Raw genomic sequence first — 21,138 nt, forward strand, 5'->3', positions numbered from 1 at the left:
GAGCTGAATGGGAAGTGGAGCTGTCGGGATTAGAACTGGCGCCCATATGGGATCCTGGCATGCTCAAGGCGAGGACTTTAGCCACTAGGCCATGCCGCCGGGCCTGCTCAAGTGGTTTTGGTAGTTCACCAGTTATGAATCACTGCCAATCTCTCCACTCCAGGCACCATGAGGTTGTTGGAGAATCCACTGATTGACATAGTCCATCATAAAGTCTTCATTTGTCATGTATTTCGCTGCCAACATATAGCTGAGGTGGTGGATTGATCTGTTCTGTCTACTGTCTTTTCTTGGTTAGAGTTCTGAGTCCTCCACTATGATTGGGGGATCCCAAAAAGAAACTTTGAGGTGTTCCCAGATCAGATTCTTGTATGTACTAGCAAGTACAGGGCCCGCCACAGTCCATCACCCTGGCAACTGGTGGGCTGCTACAAGGATAGGCCGGCTCTTCCGAGCTCATTGTTTCAAGGACAGGGCAGTTTGGACTGCGCCCCCCTGAGTCCTTGCCCACCCGCCCACCATCCACTCCAGCACCAAGCAGCTCACTAACACCTTCTAACTCCCTTCTCCACCCCCTCCTCCACACACACACATTCCTAAACTGCCTGCAGGCGGCTCCAGGGCCAAGCGAGCTTACCCAGTGTCATTCTGGCTGCTTTTGTGCCAGACCTATTCAAATGCAGCTCCAAGAGCGCCAAACACGCATTGTTGGTTATTTAAAAGGTTGAGTTCTAGTTTATATGATATTATGATATTATTATGTGCAGCTAATTCCCGCAACCTGATTCTTTACCATGAGATGAAAACACCAGATGCAACAAGGTATCTTAGGAGGTTTATTCCAGTGGGGAAGGAACAGGATGGAGGGGAAGGGGAAAGGGAGGAGGGGTAGCGTGGCTGGAAGAAGAGGAAGAGCAAAGAAGAGAGAGAACCGTGCCTGGGGGCCTTTTGGTTTGCCAGGTGTGGGGGGTGATGATTGGGAGGGATTGAGGGCAGGCCCCAGGAGATTGGCAACTGCAGGTGAATGCCTATTGATTTGTGAGTGGGCGGGTTTAGGGAAGAGGCTGGAAGATTGGAGGTGGAATTCTCAGGCAGAATGCCAGGTTACATCTGATTGGTGGATGGCTGACTGGCACGAATTTTCTGTGCTCTGAGCAAGAAGTAATGGCGCAGAGTCCAGGGTAGGATATTTGAATAAATTCTTCCACTCATACCATCAGATCCAGGGCCTGGGGGCTTGGCCAGGGTCCCCACACCTCTAACCGGCCCTCCCACCACCCTACAGCTGCTCTAGGATCAGGCAGGCTTGGCCAACAATATGGATTCTGCATCAAGTCAATCTCCGGACTGCTGCTCTGGAACCGGGTCTGCTTGCCCTCACCCACAGTGCATCTGCCACGACCAGCGTATCCACTGCTCCATGGCCAGGTCCTTTTGGCCCGCGAACACTCCACACACACCCAGCATGACCATCCCACTGCCCCACCAGCTGTTCCAAGCCAACCTGATTCAGTCTTCCAAGGGCAGGTCCTATTTCTCTTGGATTGGGGCTGACGTATTCCAGGGGTTCCTAGAGCTTTCCCCAACTAGGTCTGCCGCTGGGGTTTTCTATAGGCAGGTCCTGCTTCCCCTGGGGGTCAGATGCTGGAGTCTTTCAAAGGTGTCTCTATTTTCCATGGGTTGGGGGCTAGGGTCTTCCCTGGTGGGGAATCTTCTTTCCCCCAAAGGATGGTGGCTGAGGTCTTCCAGGGGAAGTCCGTCCCTCGCACTTCAGGGATGGATTCTGCTTTCTTTTGGTTGGGGGCTGGGGTTGGGCGCTTGGCTTCTTCCATGTTGGGTGCTGTAGTCTTTCAGGGGTAAGTCCTGATTGCCCCTGACTCAGGGATTCAGTTTTTCCAGGGATGGACCACGCTTCCACCCCCTGGCGTCAGGGGCTGGAACCTTCCAGGGGCCTTGATGCCGTTTTCCCTTCTCACTGCCCTCCCCACCCCCATCAGATAATGGTCTTCCTGGGGCAGGAAACAACCCACAGGGAAGCTGGACCGACCCCTGGAGGACCCCAACCTTCTACCCAGGGCTAACCAGGACCTACCTCTGGAAGACTCCAGCATCCCATCCAGGGAGAGACAGGACCTGACCCAGGGTAGTTTCCTGATTCTGCTCTGTGGTTCCTGCCTTTGCTGCCTCTATGCATGGCTGGATGTGGTGACTCATCCCCTTACTCTGTTGGTGCTTGCAAGATGGACTCCTGGTGCCACTTCCTGTGTCACTTCATCCCACAGCCTGCTGTGACCCAGCACACGGTTAGACCCAGAGCCAGCTGCACACTCCTCTCTGCCTGTCTCAGGCCATGCTGGTGGGCACCTGCACCTTCCTGTAGGTCACAGTACATGGAACAAGGGACCTCCCACTGAAGGCATGGCAGATTGATTGATCTGAAGGACATGGTAACAGAGGGAAAGAGATCTTTCAGGGTTAGGCTAGGCTAAAGCTAGGGACCAGGTACTTCAGCCAGGTCTCCCAGGTGCAATAAACAGGGAGTTGGATCAGAAATGGAGCAGCCAGGACTCAAACCGAGCTCTGATAAGGGATGGCAGTTTGAAGACGTAAATTTGACCCAGGGCACCATAATTTCAGCACAACTTCTGAGTAGTGGGAGAATGAATACTATCTTCTTTATCATTTGTTTATATTGATCCAAAGGGCTTGAATGGATGGGAAGACAGTTACTTGTATTTCTTCCCTGCTGTAGATGTGCACATCACAAAGATCCAGACTGGACAGCACCAAGTGACCCAGTAAGCTCTGTGTTGGCCCTTCTTGCACTGGCATGGAACTACCCAGTGTTATTGGCAACTTTCCGGAAAGTTCTAAAATAGCTTCTTCTTTTTCTTCTTCTTTTTCTTCTTCTTCTTCTTCTTCTTTTTCTTCTTCTTCTTCTTCTTCTTCTTCTTCTTCTTCTTCTTCTTCTTCTTCTTCTTCTTCTTCTTCTTCTTTTATTTTTATTAATTATATCTTGAGACTCAGATTTGTTTGTTGGGTTTGACAAGCAGGCTGGGGCATGGAAAGTGTCTCCTGGGTTCATCTGACCTGGCAGTGCCAAGGCTTGTTGATGTGGTGAGTGTGTTGTGGGGCATGTTACTGTGGCCAAGCCAGTCTGTCCCTAGAGCAAGCTGCAGGCAGATTGCCTGGAGAAGCCTGAGGGAGGCATGACAGGCTTGCTAGAAGCACAGGCTTTGCCTGCTCTGAAAGCTATGTTTGCTGCAATAACCAAGGTGGAAATGCTAGATGTGCTGTGGACCCAGAGAGAGTGAGCCTATTCCAGAGGAGCAAGATGGAGGACAGGAGTGTTAGGGTTCCTGTCAGAGCCAGCCTAGAGCTGACAGCCTCCTGCAGGGCTATAGCCCACCCATTGTCCACCCATTGTAAATATGGCAGCCTCCTGTGACTGTCCAACTCACCTGGTTCCTAAGGCGGGGTCAGCCAACCCACTCTTTTCATAAAAACCCATCTAACTCTGACACTGAGGTCACTCTCTGAAGGAAGGGAGAGCTGACCCAGGCTGGATGGTCGGTTTACTTGACTCCTTCATAAACTTTGCTGTTTAGCAAAAGGGCTGGGGCCACAGGATTGTGGACAGAAGGGGCCCGGCTCTGGGCTGCACTTGTTGAAGAGAGGCATAGGAGCCCAGCTAGGTGGCCTAGAAGCTAAAGTCCTTGCCTTGAACATGCCAGGATCCCATATGCACACCGGTTCTAATCCCGGCATCCCCGCTTCCCATCCAACTCCCTGCTTGTGGCCTAAGAAAGCCTTGGGATCCTGCTCCCGTATGTGAGACTGGAGAAAGTTCCTGGCTCCTGGCTTCAGATTGGTTCAGCACCAGCCATTGTGGTCACTTGGGTTTGAATCATCAGACAGAGGATCTTTCTCTGTCTCTCCTCTTCTCTGTCTATCTGACTTTGTGATAAAAACAAAATAAATTCAAGGGGAAAAAAAGAAGAGAGAGGTGCTTGGATTGCAGACATCCACCATTCCCTGGCTTCTCTGTCCACATTTTGTTACTGCTAGGCCTCACCTCTCCCAGAACTCCAGAAAGTACAAAAATTAGAAATACAAAGCATCTTAGAATTAGCATCATTCCTGTCCCACTCAAGCAGTAAAGAGATTGTGAGGAATAGACACATACACGGGCCATGTTCAGGGGCTACCCGGAGACCTAAGTCCAACCAGGTACTGGGGAGACCAAGAGTCAGAGTGCCAGAGCAATGGAAGCATGTGACCAAGAGAGTGAGCCCTACCCATCAGAGTCCACTGTGGGGGCTTGTGAGGGGAGTGGTTACACAACAATGCAATACCTGCCCCTCTCAGGTTCCAGATAGGTGAGCATCCCAGGTGGGCAGGAGGAAACATCCAGGTAGTGGGATTGGGTGTGGCTTCCAAAAACTGGTGACCCTGAACTGCCTGCCTAGCCCACAACATTGGGAGAAGGAAGACACAGATTTCAACTTTTTATTTCTGGTTGATGCAGCAGACATTGCTGCCCATTGTGAAAAAGTTTCCTTCTCTCTGCCCTTGGAGTGACTCATGTCAACCCCTCCCTAAGATGGTGCTGAATGGATGCAATTTCTGTCTTTTTCATGGGTGTTTCCTTCCTTGGAGTCCCTCTTGCTGAAGTGCAGGCCACCTTCTTTCTGCTTCTTAAATAAACCCTGCTTTGCAAGCTAGAGTTGTCCACATGAACATTATTACATGAGAAAAGAAATAGGTTGTTGCAATGTTTCTTGTTGATTTTCCTACCACACTAGCCCACTTTGCCCTGCAGCAGCAGCAAGGCTATAGGGGCGGGCAGGCAGGCAAGAAATGAGTGTGGTGGGGCCGATCCCTTCTGGCCCTGGAGGAGCCTCCAGATAGGCTAGGTGTGTTGGAGATGACACTGGAGGGTCAGGTAAGGAGGCAGAGTGGGCATGTTGCATGGCAGAGGACTCAAGGTGTGCAGGCTGGGATTGCAGGGTTACCAGCTAAAAGGGGCCAGCCCTGGAGTGGCTGGCAAGCACACTGCTTGCTAAGGGAGTGGGATCATTGGCTATGCCCAACTCGCTTTCAAGCTCCGGACAGTGGACAGCATGGCAGTGCTCTTGGGACAGAGCCCAGGCTGTGTAACCGAGCCTGGCCATGGATGGGCAAGTATGGTAATGGAAGGTGTTATGTTAAAGAAGCCCTTCGCCACCTCCCTCCCATCCATGCAATTCAGCCTGGCCCTGAAATGAAGGACTGCAGGCTGTAGGAGCAGGGACACTGGCCAGGATGACTTGGCTATGAAGCAGATGGCAGGCAGAGAGGGGGCGCACAGTGCACTGGCTTGTCCAGCTTGTTCCTGGAATAGCAGCCAGTGGGTTCCTTGGGCTCTGGGCTTACTGTCATGACCCATTGGCTCTGAAATGCATGGTGTGCATACTAGGTGTATGTGGGATTACCAACCAAGCACATGTGGGGCTGAGCAACCTTCGAGCTAGGGCTGAGGGGTGCACTGGCCTAGGTGGCTTGGGTGATGTGGCCCAGGAGCAGATGGGGTGTATGCTCAGGGCCATGAATGCTGTCTGAACAGGCCTGGCCTTTGATTAGTGGTAGGGGGCAATGGTGAGGTTGGATTAGAGGCATGTGGAGCAACAGTTGAGCCCACCTGACCCTTGAGTGGCTTGCAAGCAAGCTGGGAACATGGGACAGGGTCAAGGGGGGGAAGGATTATCAGCAGGATGGACATCTGGCAGGCTGGGGGCACAGGAGATGCCAGCTGAACTGGCCAGTCCTTGCAGTGGTGGTCTATGAGCTTCTTGTTAGGGCAAGGCCCCACATGCAGCTTGGTCTATGAGCAGCCTGTTGGGGGTGCCGGGTGGCTGGTAGTGCCCACCTGGTTCTACAGCAGTAAGTTGGAGCAGTGGGGCAGGTGTGTTGGTTTCTTGGGCTGAGTGGGCCTGGGCCTGAAGCAGCCAGAAGCTTAGAGGTGCAGCTTAGCCTTGGGATCCTGCACCCTCATGGGAGACCAGGAAGAGCTTCTGTCTCCAGTCTTCATATTGGCTCAGCTCCAGCCATTGTGCTCACTTGGGGAGTGAATCATTTGATGGAGGATCTTCCTCTCTGTCTCTCCTCCTCTCTGTACATCCAACTTTCAATTAAAAAAAAAAAAAAGATGTGTGCAATTTTCTTTTACCCATGAGCCAGTTTTTTCTCTGTACAAAAATAGTCCCCCCAAAAAAGAAGTTCAGCATCTCTACATCTTTTCTAAAGTTCTCTCGTCCGGGGCACAGGTTTTGCATTGAGCGTAGAAGGGATTGGTGGTCTCTGAAGCCGTCATTTGCCATGAGTAATGAAATGTTCTTTGTCAGCATGTCAGGATTTGTGTTGCATGCGCTTGTTTTTTTCGTCATGCTTCCCTCTCACTGTACTTTTGCACCCCTCCCATTTCCCGGGTTTTTGTTTGTTTGTTTCCTTTTCCTATGAAAATATCTTTCCCCCTACTCTCCAACCCACGATCATCCCCAGCCTCCCCTCCAACCTGTTGTTCTCCAGTCCGCTGTCCCGTAGCCCCCCTCACATGTGCGAGAGGTGGCAGTGTGCCGTTAATGGCCGTGCCGGGCACCGGGGTGCTCTGGTAGAGCCGTGACATGTGCAGTCTGCTGGGGGCGGCGGGTTCTGGTACCTTGGCACCGAGGAGGTATGTGCTGATCCTCTTCTGGAAGTTCCCGGCCTTTCAGGGCGCCCTGGAGTTGGAGGAAGAGGTAACCACGGAGGGGCTGGAGCTGGCCGTGGACTTGACCACCTAGTCCAAGGAGCCAAGTGCCAAGCAGGGGATGACCTGCTGCGAGTAGGACATGCTGTAAGTGGGAGAGCCGTTCATGTAGGTCTGCGAGCTGGTCATGGAGTTGTATCGCAGCGTGCTCACATCATAGTGGTGCAAGGGCTGCATCTGAGCCGCGCCAAGTGCATTGAGGCCCAGGTGCTGCGGACAGCCCAGATGGTCCTGCATCATGCTGCAGCTGCCATTGCTCCAGCCATTCACTTGGGCATAGCTGTCCATGTGCTGGTTCATGGCCACGCCCAGGACGGCGCCCACCCCAAACCAGCTGGCTATGATGTTGCCACCGGGAGCCAGCAGCCCACCAGCTGCGTGTAATTATACTTCTTCTCAAGCGTCTTGGTTTTTGGCCGTGGCACATATTATAATCTCTGTGTTCCTTCTTGTGCAGCGCCCGCAGCCGCTTGCCCTCGGCAATGAACGGCCACTTCGCCATCTCTGACTAAGTTTCCACTCGGGGCCCAGGCGCTTGTTGATGTCAAAGTTGTGCATCTTGGGGTTCTCCTGGGTCATCTTGTGACGCTGCCCACGGGACCACACCATGAAGACGTTCATGGGCCTTTTGGTTGCCGCCGTCCACCGCCGCCATGGCATTTCCACTGCTGCTGTCACGCAGCAAAGTGGGCTGTGTGCCCGGCTGCTTGAGCTCCGTCTCCATCTGTTGCCCATGCAGGCGCTGTGAACGTGGGCCCGGCCCGGTGGAGGCTGGAGACCCTCGGCGTGGCGGGGAAATGGAGTGGGGGGCACAGGAGGAGGAGGAGGTGAAGGGGAGGCAAGCGGGGGTAATTGGGGATCCCGGGGTTAGAGGAGACCAGGTGGAGGAGAGCAATTTGGGGAGGGGAGGAAGAAAGGGGACAGAGGTGGCACACGGAGAATGAGAGAGAGAGAGAAGCGAACTGGAATCAGGATCAGAACAGCAGTGTTTCCCTACACCTTTGGCCGATGCCGCAGCTGCCAGCTGCGATTATTATTATTATTGTTGTTGTGATTTTTTATTTTTGGAAAGGCTTAAGCCCCGGACTCAAACTTCTTTCTGCCTTTCCCTCTCTCTGCTTCTTGTTCCCTCAGTCCTTAAAGAGGCAGCAAACTACTTTCCTCCTTTTGCAAACACTCTTCTCTGCCTTTACAACTCCTCATAACATTTTTGAACAAGTTAGTAGACAACCATCCGAGCACTGGTTCTAATCCGGGGAGTCCTGCTTCCCATCCATCCTTTGTGGTCACTTTGGGAATGAATCATTGGATGGAAGAGCTTCCTCTCTGTCTCTCCTTTCTGTATACCTCACTTTGCAATAATAATAAACTAAATCTTTAAAGAAGAGTTGTATTTAATCAGGCACAAACATTGTTCTTAGGGCACAAGAGGCTAGGAATTTTTTTTTTAAAGATTTTATTATTATTGGAAAGCCGGATATACAGAGAGGAGGAGAGACAGAGAGGAAGATCTTCCATCCGATGTTTCACTCCCCAAGTGAGCCACAATGGGCTGGTGCGCGCCGATCCGATGCCAGGAACCTGGAACCTCTTCCGGGTCTCCCACGCGGGTTCAGGGTCCCAAAGCTTTGGGCCATCCTCGACTGCTTTCCCAGGCCACAAGCAGGGAGCTGGATGGGAAGTGGAGCTGTCGGGATTAGAACCGGTGCCCATATGGGATCCCGGTGCATTCAAGGCAAGGACTTTAGTTGCTAGGCTATGCCGCCGGGCCCAAGGCGAGGAATTTTTAAGTTTACATTTAGAAAATCTCGCTGGTCAGCAAAGGGTGTATACATGTTTGAGATGATGGAAAATTATTAGATAGGGTAAAGAACAGAGAGCAGATTACAGAAAAAGTAGGGGCCAGGAATTCAGCAGGAAGGTACTTGGAAAACCCCTGGATATAGAGAAGAGGTGACAATGGCTTAGAGGTGTTCAGGGAACAGAAAACCCAGCAGCCACTGGTGAGCTGTGATCCGGATTCAAAGGACAACCAGAGATCCAAAGGCAGCCACAGATCAGCCCTTGCAGCGGCCAAATGGGAGCTTGAGTTCACATGGGGAGCTCGGGAGGTGAAGACAGGCTGGGACTGGCCAATTCTGCCAGATAGTTTGGATGTGGGGAGAAAGGCACACTCCTTCACTGCTGGTGGGAGTGTAGGCTAATACAATCATTGTGACTAGAATTCCAAATAAAACTGCCATAACCCAGCTATCCTGCTGCTAGGAATATATCCAACGGAAATGAAATCTGCATATGAGAAGGGGATCTGTAATCCTATTTACAGTAGCACAAGCTACAATAGCAAAGACATGGAAACAATCTAGATGCACATCCAAAGAGTGGTTAAAGAAACTGTGGTACATCTACTCCATGGAATGTTATTCAGCTATTAAGAACAATGAAGTTATACTATTTACAACTAGCTGGTCCCAACTAGAAGCCATTATGCTCAGTGAAAATGAGTCAGTTACAAAAGAACAAATACCATATGTTCTCTCTTATATAAGGAAACCAGTGTGGAATGTGTAACTTCAATAATCCAATCAATACTGTGTTTGTTTTGTTTGTTTTGGCTGCATCCCATGTGTTTTGAAGTTTTTTATTTCAGTTTTATTTATTCCAAATACTCTCTCTTTTTTTTAAGATTTATTTATATTTATTGGAAAGATAAAGAGAGGAGGAGAGAAAGAGAGAGAGGAAGATCTTCCATTAGGATGATTCACTCCCCAAGTGAGCACAATGTCTGGTGCTGTGCCAATCTGGAGCCAGGAACCAGGAACTTCCTCCAGGTCTACCCCACGGGTGCAGGGTCCCAAGGTTTTGGGCTGTCCTCGACTGCTTTCCCAGGCCACAAGCAGCGAGCTGAACGGGAAGTGGAGCTGCTGGGATTAGACCTGGTGCTCACATGGGATCCTGGCAATAATACTCTCTTTTCTTTTGTCAAATTCATTGCTAGCTCATGGACTATATGGTGGCATCATTTTTCTCAAGAGACTTTTGTATCTCCTTCTTGTCACCCATGTGTTGATTACCCAGTGGCGTGCTTTTGAGCCCAAACAAGCCTGCTGAGGTCTTGGCCACACCTTCAGGTGGGTGGCACCAGCATTACCCACCCATTTTATAATTAATTAAGAGACCAACAATGGGGAACATCTTACCTGTGGTTTCCCCGCCCACCAAGGAGAGGTCAAGGAAGGCATAAAATCCCAAGACCCTTCCTCAAACCTTTGGTGTCTTTCTCTCCCTCCCCTTTGAGAGGCACCCCACCTCCCGGCTTTTCAGAGGTGCTTTCCCTTTTCCTCATTCCCTGCTCACCTGGTCCCTTCGCAAATGAACTTTTCTGTTTGCAACAGATGCCCGGCTTTTTATTTCCATACTAAGCTGAAGAAAGAACCCACCTGGCATTTCTGGTAACACTTTTTCATGGAATTGTATTTTTTTGTTGTTGTTGATGCTGTTGCTCTAGCTCATCTAGTTGTTGACCTTGTTTCTTGGTTTCTCAATTATGGAAATGTATCGTGATGAGGTATTGGTGTCTACCATATCCAGATGTGTGGATATAATGCAACATCTATCCCTGCATCTAGATGAAAGATGGATTCCCAATGAAACGGTTGGACAAGTGTAGACAATGGAATGTGTTACTCTCTGCATTTGTCTGTTCCAGCAATGTTCAGGTTCACTTAAGTAAGAGACTGATGGAATTAAAATTCCTCATGAAGGATTATACCACTGTAGTAAAATGGGGAAAATTTGTTGGGGGTGGGACTTTGGGGGAAAATCCCAGTGTATATAAAACTGTAACACATAATTCAAATATTCAAAATTTTCTCTCTCTCTCTCTATATATATATATATAAAAGAACCGAAATGCTCGATATGCTTTTAATACATTATGATAATCCACAATATCTCAGGAGAGCTGAGAAATCTTGCACCTTCTTAGAATGTGTGAGAAAGAAGTTAAATATAATCTATCAAGATTGTAACAGGTAATTTACAGACTCAAGACTCGAGTCTGCATTTGACATTAGCAGAATGTATAAAGACATACAATGGGGTCCAAGAATGAACCTGACAGCCTCTTAACAGGAAGTCATATGCACAGAGCAGGAGGGGACCCCAGAGTGGAACAGGAAGACAGGAGGAGGCTTGTGTCCTAACCCAGAGACTCCTGGTACATCACCAACAAGTATCAGTATGGGCACCAAGGACTATATCCCAACTGCCAAGGAGCTCACATGGAATTGGGATGCCCTCATAGGCCGAGAACTCTGAGGCCAACTATTCCCTATCAGATTTCCCACACTGGATGGAAGAAGCCAAGCTCCTTCCTCACAGGATCTAAAGTCTTTGGAATAACAGCCAGGAGCCCTGAGCAGTCCTCAGAAACAGAAGAACAGTAAACTTCCACTGGGACTCAGGAAAGGAGCTTTCTCTGGTCCTTACTTAGTTCCAACTTTGGCTCCCCACCCTCTCTTGCAATGACCATCAGGGTTGCTCCACAATCCTCCCATTCAAAAAAAAATTAGATCAGGTAGACAAAGAGAGACCAATAAGGAAAGCTTAGAATAGTTAGGAAAAAGTCAGCATGGACTTCCATATACCTTATTAGGTAGAACATAAAGATCAGTTACTCCTCACTAAGGCATTGAAGCTTTCTCTGCACACCCTTCCTAAAATTTCTCTGCTGCTCAATAGTTAACATATGACTTATGAGAGTTATAAGCCAGTTTGGACTATCCTAACATTTGCGAAGTTCAGTAAAAACCACACTTAAATACGGTAAGCTGCTAACTATATGTAGGGCCTGGTCTCCCAAGGGTTAACTCCACAGCTTAGCTTGTTTTTCAAGGGATAACAGGAAGCACAATCTTGGCCTGATACATTTAGTTCCTGGTTTAACCACAAGTTCCTGTTTCCCCTTTATCAAGATGCCCCGGGGGATCTTAGGAGCTTCTTGAACATTGCAAAAATACTGAGAGGAACCAGAGAGTATTAAAAGGCAGGCTAGAGTTCAATAAAGGTGGCATTCTCTTTGCAGGAGTGACCCAGTGTGTGTTGTCTTCTTTGTAACCCTAGTCCCTCCATTCAACTCGGGGTACACGGGGACGCGGGCGTTACTGACAACTGTAAAAATAAAAATAGACAGGAGACAGCTGAATCATACCATATAACCATTTTAAGGCTTTTAGTAACTGATTGTGTATATACTAAAAATGAGATGTCAATGGAGTAGTTACAAGATGTGGTTAAGAATTTGCAGTTTCTAACAAATTGGTCACTCAATACCATGATAACTAAATCCATGATGTTGTGAATTTCCATGTTTCTTCCTGTTATTGAAGTTGTGTAGTGGCTTTTCATTGGCGGGGATGATACTCTGCCAGCTCTGTTTTGGACCAAGGAGGGTCACCCAATGAAACTGTTGAATATATCTGGACAATTTGATGCTGGACTCTCTGCATGGACATTGCCTGCAATGATGGAATCATGACTGGATATGAACTGTACTACTGTAACAATGTGGAGGAATTCAATTTGGGGGAGGCCTTGGGGAGGGACTGGGTGAATCCCTGAGATTATGAAACCATGTTATAAAATGAAATAATAATAATTAGCAAAAGAAAATATTTATCTCACTTAAATAAAAATAACTTTTAAAGATTTATTTTATTTTTAGAGCAAAATCAGTTATGCAGAGAAGAGGAGGGACAAAGAGGAAGATCTTCCATCTGATGGTTCACTCCCCAACTGACCACAACGGCTAGGGCAGCGCCACCCCAAAGCCAGGATCCAGGAATTTCCTCCAGGTCTCCCAGGCACATGCAGGGTCCCAAGGCTTTGGTTGATCATCCTCCACTGCTTTCCCAGGCCACAAGAAGGGAGCAGCATAGGAAGCAGGACTGCCGGGATTAGAACTGGTGCCCATATAGGATCCCGATGCTTTCAAGTTGAGGACTTTAGCTGCTAGGCCTCCACGCTGGGCCTAAATCAAAATTTAAGGTGTAGAAATCTTGTTTTTCTTTTTTTTGTTTTGTTTCTTTTTTTTTTTTTTTTTATTACTTTTGGAGGGCTCTGTTCTAGCAAGTTAGTGAACAGGTTTAGCAAGTAACATTTTGTTTTGTTTTGTTTTGTTTTGTTTTGTTTTGTTTTGTTGTAAGTAGATGTTACTTAGCTTGTCCTGTACCCCATCCCTCTGGATTAGGGTTGCGTGTGGCTGAAGCATACAAAAGAGAAAAGAAAATGCTTAAATCTTGGAAAAACTGCAGTTTCAAGCAGAGGAAGAGGGAGGAGGAGGGGAGAAGTGGTTGTGGCCACTCAGGTTCTCAGTGAGGAAAGCTAGCTAGGGAACTTCAGACAGAGGAGGGTGAAGGAAGGAGTGAGATGTGGGAAGTAGGTGGAGCACAGTGTGATTTACAGATGGGAGAGGGTGGAGGGAAATATTGATTATTGATCAGAGCAAATAATATTGCTTTACAGGCAGCTGGCTTAAGTTGTAGGCACAAGGAACATTCAAGTGGCTGCAACGGCCAGAGCTGAGCTGATCCTAACCCAGGAGCCAGGAACTTCTTCCAGGTTTCCAACACCAGTAAAATTTCCAAAGGTACTCACAATAGGTGAGGATATATTTATAGCCTCATAGGAGTGTTTTTATATACTGAAAACTAGCAATTGTGGCAATCTATTAACAAAATTAGCAAAAATTAGGGGTCTGGCACAATGGCTCCGTGGCTAAAGTGTTAGCTTGCAAGTGCTGGGATCCCATGTGTGCACCATTCATATGTAGTTGCTCCGCTTCCCATCCAGCTCTCTGCTTGTGGCCTGGGAAAGCAGTCGAGGATGGTATCAAGCCTTCAGACCCTGCACACACATACAATGCCTGAATGGGACTCCTGACTTCAGATGAACTAAATTCTGGCTGTTGTATCCACTTGTGAAGGGAACCAGCAGAATCAAGATTTATCTCTCTGTCTCTCCTTCTCTATGTATATCTCTTTCAATAAATAAATAAATTAACATCAAAATAAAGAATATTAAAAGTCAGTAAGAAAGAAATGTCCTGCAAATAATTCATTTCTGGGATATAAACATCATCCTTGATAAAACTTGTAATCGGTCACAAGACTATGAGATTTTCAACTCTGTCACGTAATACAATGTAATTAATGAATAAATTTCATAATTTATAATTTAATGAATAAATTATAAAAAAATTTTGAGATGTTCTGTAATACTTAGAAGTTATTTTAAAACGGTTCCAGCGCAGTAGCCTAGTGGCCTAAGTGCTTGCCTTATACGTGACGGGATTGCATTTGGTCACCAATTCTAATCTTAGCAGCACTATTTTCCATCCAGCTCCCAGGTCGTGGCCTCAGAGCACAGTTTAGCACAGCCCAAAATCTTGAAACCCTACAGCTCTGTGTGAGTACTGGAAGAGGCTCTGGGCTCCTGGCTTCAGTCTGGTGCTGCACCGGCCGTTGCAGCTGCTTGGGGAGTGAATTAGTGGATGTAAGACCTTCTTCACCGTCTCTCCTCCTCTCTCTATCTCTGACATTTCTACAAAAAAAAAAAAAATTTAAATATCCCATAGAAAGATGTTTTAACACAGAAGCCAAAAGTCTCAAATTCTGGAAACCGAGTAACAGAAGCACACATATATGCATAAAATAGAAAATATGGATATAATATGAATTACATCTATCAGTGCAAGTTTTATTTTGCTAGATTGAATCTGGACAAGCCCTCTTCTCGGTGTGTCTTACACATTATTGTGAATGTGCAATCTGTATTTCAAAAAGTGAAACGAACTAATGGAAAAAAAACCTTGGCAATACAAAGAAGAAAAGTTCCAGAAAGCATTGAACATGCGGTGAGGTGTATTGCAGACTCTTGTCCTACATTTCTGCGTGTTTTCAGACTTGGACAGGATCCTGAAGCAGAGAAAGAAGGAGAGGCCAGGAGGTGGACTGATGCGAGAGGCGACAGCGGCCCCTGCTGTTGGAAGGCTCAAGCTGCAAGAGAGGAGGCCCCTTCCAGCTTGAAGTGAAGCCCCGCCCCTACTCCCCCTCCCTCTAGAATCCTACCTGTGTGTCCTTTGTGATTGTGATTGGCTACGTGTTATGACGTCATGCGTAGTCGTGGGAGGAGTCCAATCACGCGTGCCCAGGTAGCCCTGTGGCAGCAGGCAGGAGGTTGTTGTTGGGCGTCGCCATAACCACGCTGCTGGTTGTGCTGGTGGAGAGGCGCAGGTGGCTGAGCCAGTGCTGCCCTGTGAGCTCCCTCCCCGCAGGAGCCTCTGCAGGACCCCCGACTCGTGAGAAGCTGGGAAGGGTGAGTGTGTGAGAGCATCTCCTGAGGCCCTGGGGCGGGCGGTCGGGGGCCAGGAGGGGTACCTTGGGGTCCTCACTCTGCAGCACTGACCTTGAACACTAGGCCTCCCAGTTGAACCCATTGTGCGGTGAGGAGGGGGGAGTGCCCGGCAAAATTCGACCTTCATGTTGGGCATGATTTCCATTTTTTATTTTCTATTTTATTTTATTTTATTTTAATTTTCTACCTCAATGCGACTTCTTTTTTAATTGGCCCGGTTTTCTTGATTTGGGCAACAGCGTCTCCAGCTCGCAGCTCAGTCCTCAGTGAAGCTCCTCCTAAGGGTCTGGGGCAGTTTTCTTGTTGCTGACACCAGAGTAGCACAGACTCCAGCAGTTAGAAGAAGCAGCCTTGTTTTCCTCCGTGTTTTGCTGCAAGGTTGAGGGGCAGCATGTGGTGCTGGCGCTGTGCTTGGCAGAGGCCTGGGGTGGCACAGCGACCTTGTAGACAAGCCAAGGGAGTGCACGGGGACTCATGCAAAGGGGCTTCTTTAGAAGAACCTGCCAAAGGAGCTGTTAAGGCAGCACTACTGATTTATCCTGATGGCTTCTGGTATGTTGTCACCCATTCCCTTAAGTTCTCACAATTGGGGTTAAATATCCCCATGAGTTGTAGAGGGAATAAGTCAGGTTCAGCAGAGAGCATTAAGGCAGGGAATAAATCTCTGAATGTCCAGAACTCTTGTCTCAATGCCAAGTGCTGCTCTCTGCCCTGAAAAATCACAACAGGAGTCACTATTTCCTCCAAGATACAATTCCAGAAGTTGTCTTTTTATTTCCCTCTCTCACAAAATAAGAATTAGGTCTTTAGAGGAACTGTTTGTTGTGAACCATAGCCATGGGAGAAAAGCAGTGAATGCCCACCTGACACAGCACAGGAAGGCATCCCTGCCCTGTGTGCGTGTGTGTGACAGTGGTTAAGATGACATTGGGACTCCTGTGTCTCCATCAGAATGCCTGGGTTTCAGTTCCGTGCAAATGCAGTGTGCAGCTACTGGCCAGGCTGGGAGGCAGCAGACAGTGGCTTGGGTAGCAGTGTGAAAAACCTGACTTATTTTTGGTCTTGTGGCTGTTGTAGGAATGTGGGAAATGAAAGATTAGATGAAAAAGCCTGCCAGTAAGTAAGAAAAATCTACATTAGCTGTTAGGAACTCCTCAACTTTGACTCTCCATTCAAACATTAACAGGTTCCTCAATATATTCTTTTTGTTTTCCTCAGTTTCAAAACACCTTGTAACAAACAAACATGGCTATCTTATCCTCTTTCTCACTCAGTCCCTCTGAAAGACAGCAGTAGATTGGGGGTTACCATTCAGAGTGGCAGTTGATGCCCTAAACTGGAGGGCATCTATCGTGTTCCATCTATTGCATATAACTAACCCCTTGGAGCATTAATATTCTCTTTATCCATCCAGAGCTCCATTCCTTGGTGACATATTAATGTCATCTAGAGAAATGATTGATGTGATGTGCCCTGGTTTCTCTCAGCCTTGGTTACCTAGGGAGTAAAACCTTGGCAAAGGCCCAGGTAAATCCTAGGGTAGTGAGCTTGGGATACACAGCAGTTTCATTTTGCAGCCACAAGTTGGTTTAGTCAGAGGATAATTTGTACCAACAAATGATTTTTGTGAAGGTAAAATTTTGGTGGCCTAGAGCACTTATCAAATTGTGAGTGTATTTGTGACTGTTGTCATGCAATTCCTACAAATATTTGCAATTTTCCAATTCTGGTGGTAGAAAGGGTAAAAAATTGTGAGTGTATTTGACTGGTTTAAAAAAAGCTAGTATCATTTGTGCTCAATGTCTGGGATAAGAGTCTTTTCTAAAATTCCATTTTATTTTTGCTTGGAAAGCAGATACACAGAGAGGAGGCAAGACAGAGAAGAAGATCTTCTGTTCATTGTTTCAGTCCCCAAGTGACTGCAAAGGCCTGAGCTGCACCAATCCAATACCAGGAAGCCAGAGCCTCTTCTGGGCCTCCTGCATGGGTGCAGAATCCCAAGGGTTTTAGCTGTCCACTGCTTTCCCAGGCCACAAGCAGGGAGTTGAATTGGAAACAGCGTCGTCGGGGTTAAAACCGGCACCTACTTGGGATCCCGGCCCATGCAAGAGGAGGATTTTAACTACAGAGATACTGACATAGACCCCCTAGAGAGCTTCTTAAAGGGGGCAAAAGACCTGAAAGAGCTAACACTGCTGTCCACTAACATTAACCTGTACTTGTGTGTCGAGTTCAAGCTTAACCCTGAAGCCTCTGCTAACTGCAGATGATGAAATAATGGAATTGTGTTGTGATTAGTTGTTGGCAGTAAATTGGTATTAGGCAAATATAACACATCTGATGTTAAAAGAAAATCACAGAGGCCACAGCGTTTACTTGATCTTGAATGTGTGGTTGCATCGGAGAGCTAAGATGCTGGAGGAGACACTGCAGGCTGTGAAGTTCCCAGATCCTCACTATTACATTTCTGGCTGCTTAGGATTCCCTCCATCACTGCAGTGAACCCCCCTTGGGCACTGTGTCCCCAGTGAGAGTGATCCCCCAAGCCTGGGACGGTGGAAGATCAGGTAAGTGGGGTCTCCCTGGGAAGTGTAAGCAGGCTGCTTCCCAGAGCTCATTCTCTGTCCTGTTCTCGTGCTTTGGTTTCTAGTTTGCTCACTTCATGGCTGAGCCACTGCAAGGTGCATCTGTAGCCATCCAGCCCCGCCTCCCATTCCAGGCTCATGAGGTCCTGCCAATATCACCAACATCCCTAAACCACATGCTGCCAATCCAGGTTCAGCTGGGCTATGCTGGCCCACAGTGAGTCTCTGCTATGCCCCCTCCCATAAGCCCACTGCCCCAGGGCCAGATGATCTCAGCCAGCGCCTTACTTGCACACAGCCTCCCTTGCCTGCTCCAAGAGAGCTCTATCGGTGTCCCCTGTGCTGCTTCTCAGCCCACTCTGTCACTCTGCAGGCTCTCTAGGGCTAGGCCGTCTTTGACACAGCAACCTGCCCCTCGGCAAGCACCCCCTGCCAATCTACTGGAGCTGGATCCAGTCCCAGGTTTTTAGACTGCGTCCATCCCCTGCCTACATCCCCAGTGAGGCTGTAGCACACCCACCCAGTCCACAGCTTTATGGCCAGGCCAATTAGGCCACCTATTTTTTCAGACAGCCTCTTGCCCACCAGTCACTGCCATGCTGGTAGCCTGGGCTGATCTCTGCCTCCCCTGCACCCCACCCCACCCAACACAATGACCTCTTGTCTAGGGTGAAGCCAGGCTGCCCGGGCCAGAGTACATGGACCCCAGCCTTCATGTACCACACTCTGCATACATTCCAATAACAGACCACCCCCCCCCCCCCCAGCACCTACACTTCCCCTAGCACTCCTGCCTTGTTCCCTGTTGCAGGGACAAGCTTGCTTGGTGAGAGACACCTTACCTCTAGCCCACCTAACCCTGCTTGCCGCAGGTATCTCAAGAGCAGATAGAATCAGCCAGTGCTTGCCTCCTATCTTGCACCTCTAACATGCCCCAGGATGGCCACTCCAGGGCATGACCAGCTTGGATGGTGCCCCTGCTCCCTTTGCCCACTTGCTACCTGCTCCAGAGCCAAAAGGGCCAGTCTGATGACCCCTATACCTCTAGGTCTAGAAGTGCTCCAGGGCCAGGCCCACTCATCCCAAGACCCCAGCACACCTGTCTAACAGTTCCACGTTTTGCTGTAAAACCAGGTGGGTTCTGCCAGTCACTTGGCACCCCCAACAGGCTGCTTGACCACCTTCCACTCCAGAGCAAGGTTGGCTTGCCCTGCCAAGTAGCTCATAGGCCACTGTTGCACATTTAACTGGCATCCCCTGTGCCTCCAGCCTGACATATGTCCACTCTGCTTACAACCCTGCTCCCCTTAACACCGCTCCCCATTCCCAGCTTGCCTGCAAGCCACTGCAAGGTCAGGTGGGCTCAACTGGTGCTCCACACACTTCTAACCCAACCTTACCATTGCCCTCTTCTGCTGATCTAGGGCCAGGCCTGTTCAGACAGCACTTCACAGTCCTGAGCATGCACTTTGTCAGCTCCTGGGCCATGTCGCCCAAGCCGCCTAGGCCAGTGCACCCCTCAGCCCTAGCTCACAGGCTGCACAGCCGCACGTGCTGCTTGGTCAGTGTCCCCTTCTGCCCTAGTACACACACTGCATTCCAGAGCCAATGGGTCATGACAGTAAGCCCAGAGCCCAAGGAGCCCACTGGCTGCTATTCCAGGCACAAGCTGGAGAAGTGGGTGCACTGTGCACCCCCTCTCTGCCTGCCATTTGCTTCATAGCCAAGTCATCCTGGCTGGTGTCCCTGCTCCTATGGCACTGTAGTCCTCCATTTCATGGAATTGTATGGAAGAGAGCAGAAAGAACGGCCTGCTTCTAACATGTGTTCAGTTGCCCCACACACCCATCGAGGGCCAGGCTCAGATAGCTAGCACCAGCACTCCTCTAGCCTAGGAGCACTGCCACACTGTCCACTGTCCGCAGCTCGAGAGCCAGTCAGGCACAGCCAGTGATCCCCCTCCCTCAGTAGGCATTGTGCTTGCCAGCCACTCCAGGGCTGAGCCCCTTTAGCCGGTGACCCCGGCACCCCAGCCTGCACACCTTGAGTCCCAAGTCAAACAACACACCCACTCTGCTGTCTTACCTGACCCTCCAATGTCATCTCCGACACCTGTGACCTGCCTGGAAGCTCCTCCAGGGCCAGGAGGGCTCAGCGCCAAAACACTCATTTCTAGCCTGCCCGCCCCATAGCCTTCCCGCTGCTGCAGGGCAAAGTGGCCTAGTGTGGTAGGGAAATCAACACGAAACATTGCAACAAACTATTCCTGTCCCATGAAAGTATGTTCATGTAGACAGCTCCAGTTTGCAAAGCAGGGTTTATTTAAGAAGCAGAAGGAAGGTGGCCTGCCCTAGCAACAGGAGGGGCTCCAAGGGAGGAAACACCCATGGAAAAGATGGAAATTGTGTCCATTCAGCACCATCTCAGGGAGGAGTTGACATGAGTCACCCCAAGGACAGAGAGAAAAAGAAACTTATTCTCAGTTGGCAGTAATGTCTGCTAACACGCATAGAAAAAAGAGGTGAGACATGTGGCTTCCTTCCCCCAATGTTGTGGGGTAGGTAGCTCGTTCATGGTCACCAGCTTGGAAGCCAAACCCCACCCCACCACATAGGCCCACCCTTGTGTCCATTTTTGACACTCTCCTATCATCACCTGGAACCTGAGTGGGGGAGGTATTGCACTGTTGTGTAACCATGCCCTTCACAAGCCCCCACAATGGCCCCTGATAGGGAGGGCTTGCTCTCTTAGTCTCATGCTGCCATCGCTCTGGCACTCTCTTTGTCTCTCCAGTACCTGCTTGTTCTCTAGATTCCTGCAGACAGTCTTTGAGGACAGGAAGCCCCTCTGCATGTCCCCTGTATGTCTGTATTCCTTACCCTATGTTCACAGTGTGGGTGTGCAGTGAAGATGCTAATTCCAGCATGCCTTGTATTTCTAATTTGTACTTTGCAGAGTTCCAGGAGAGGTGAGGCCTGGCAGTAATGGAATGTGAGCAGAGAAACCAGGGAAGGGTGGATGTCTGCAACCTGAGCCCCTTTTCAAGAAGTGCAGCCCAGGGATGGTCCCTCTCTGCCCTCGACCCTGTGGTTCCAGCCTGTTTGCTAAACAGAAAAGTTTATGAAGGACACAGGTAAACAGACCAACCAGAATGTGTCAGCTCTTTGTCTTTCAAAGAGTGGCATCAGTGTGAAAGTTAGATAGATTTTTGTGGAAAGAGTGAGTTATATAGCCTTAGGAAACAGGTGCATTGGACAGCCACAGGAGGTTGCCATGTTTACAATGGGTGCATATTGGGTGAGCTGTAACACTGCAGGAGGGTGTCAGCTCTAGACTGGTTCTGCCAGGGAC

At 49.0% G+C, this 21,138-nt stretch overlaps 1 protein-coding gene and 1 pseudogene across 1 annotated transcript in view; one reads left to right on the top strand and one right to left on the bottom strand.

Moving 5' to 3' along the window:
• Positions 1 to 6,421: 6,421 nt before the first annotated feature.
• Positions 6,422 to 7,411, bottom strand: LOC131482010 (transcription factor SOX-2-like; annotated as a pseudogene).
• A 7,627-nt stretch (positions 7,412 to 15,038) lies between these two features.
• The window catches only part of LOC131482011 (zinc finger protein 334-like), a 66,472-nt gene continuing 60,372 nt past the window's right edge, over positions 15,039 to 21,138 (top strand). Inside the window, exon 1 of the mRNA XM_058673155.1 lies at positions 15,039 to 15,146. The gene's annotated coding sequence lies outside the window, so the exon portion shown is untranslated. The remainder of the gene's footprint in view (positions 15,147 to 21,138) is intronic.

Source organism: Ochotona princeps, chromosome 15, assembly GCF_030435755.1.
Source record: "Ochotona princeps isolate mOchPri1 chromosome 15, mOchPri1.hap1, whole genome shotgun sequence".
NCBI lineage: Eukaryota > Metazoa > Chordata > Mammalia > Lagomorpha > Ochotonidae > Ochotona > Ochotona princeps.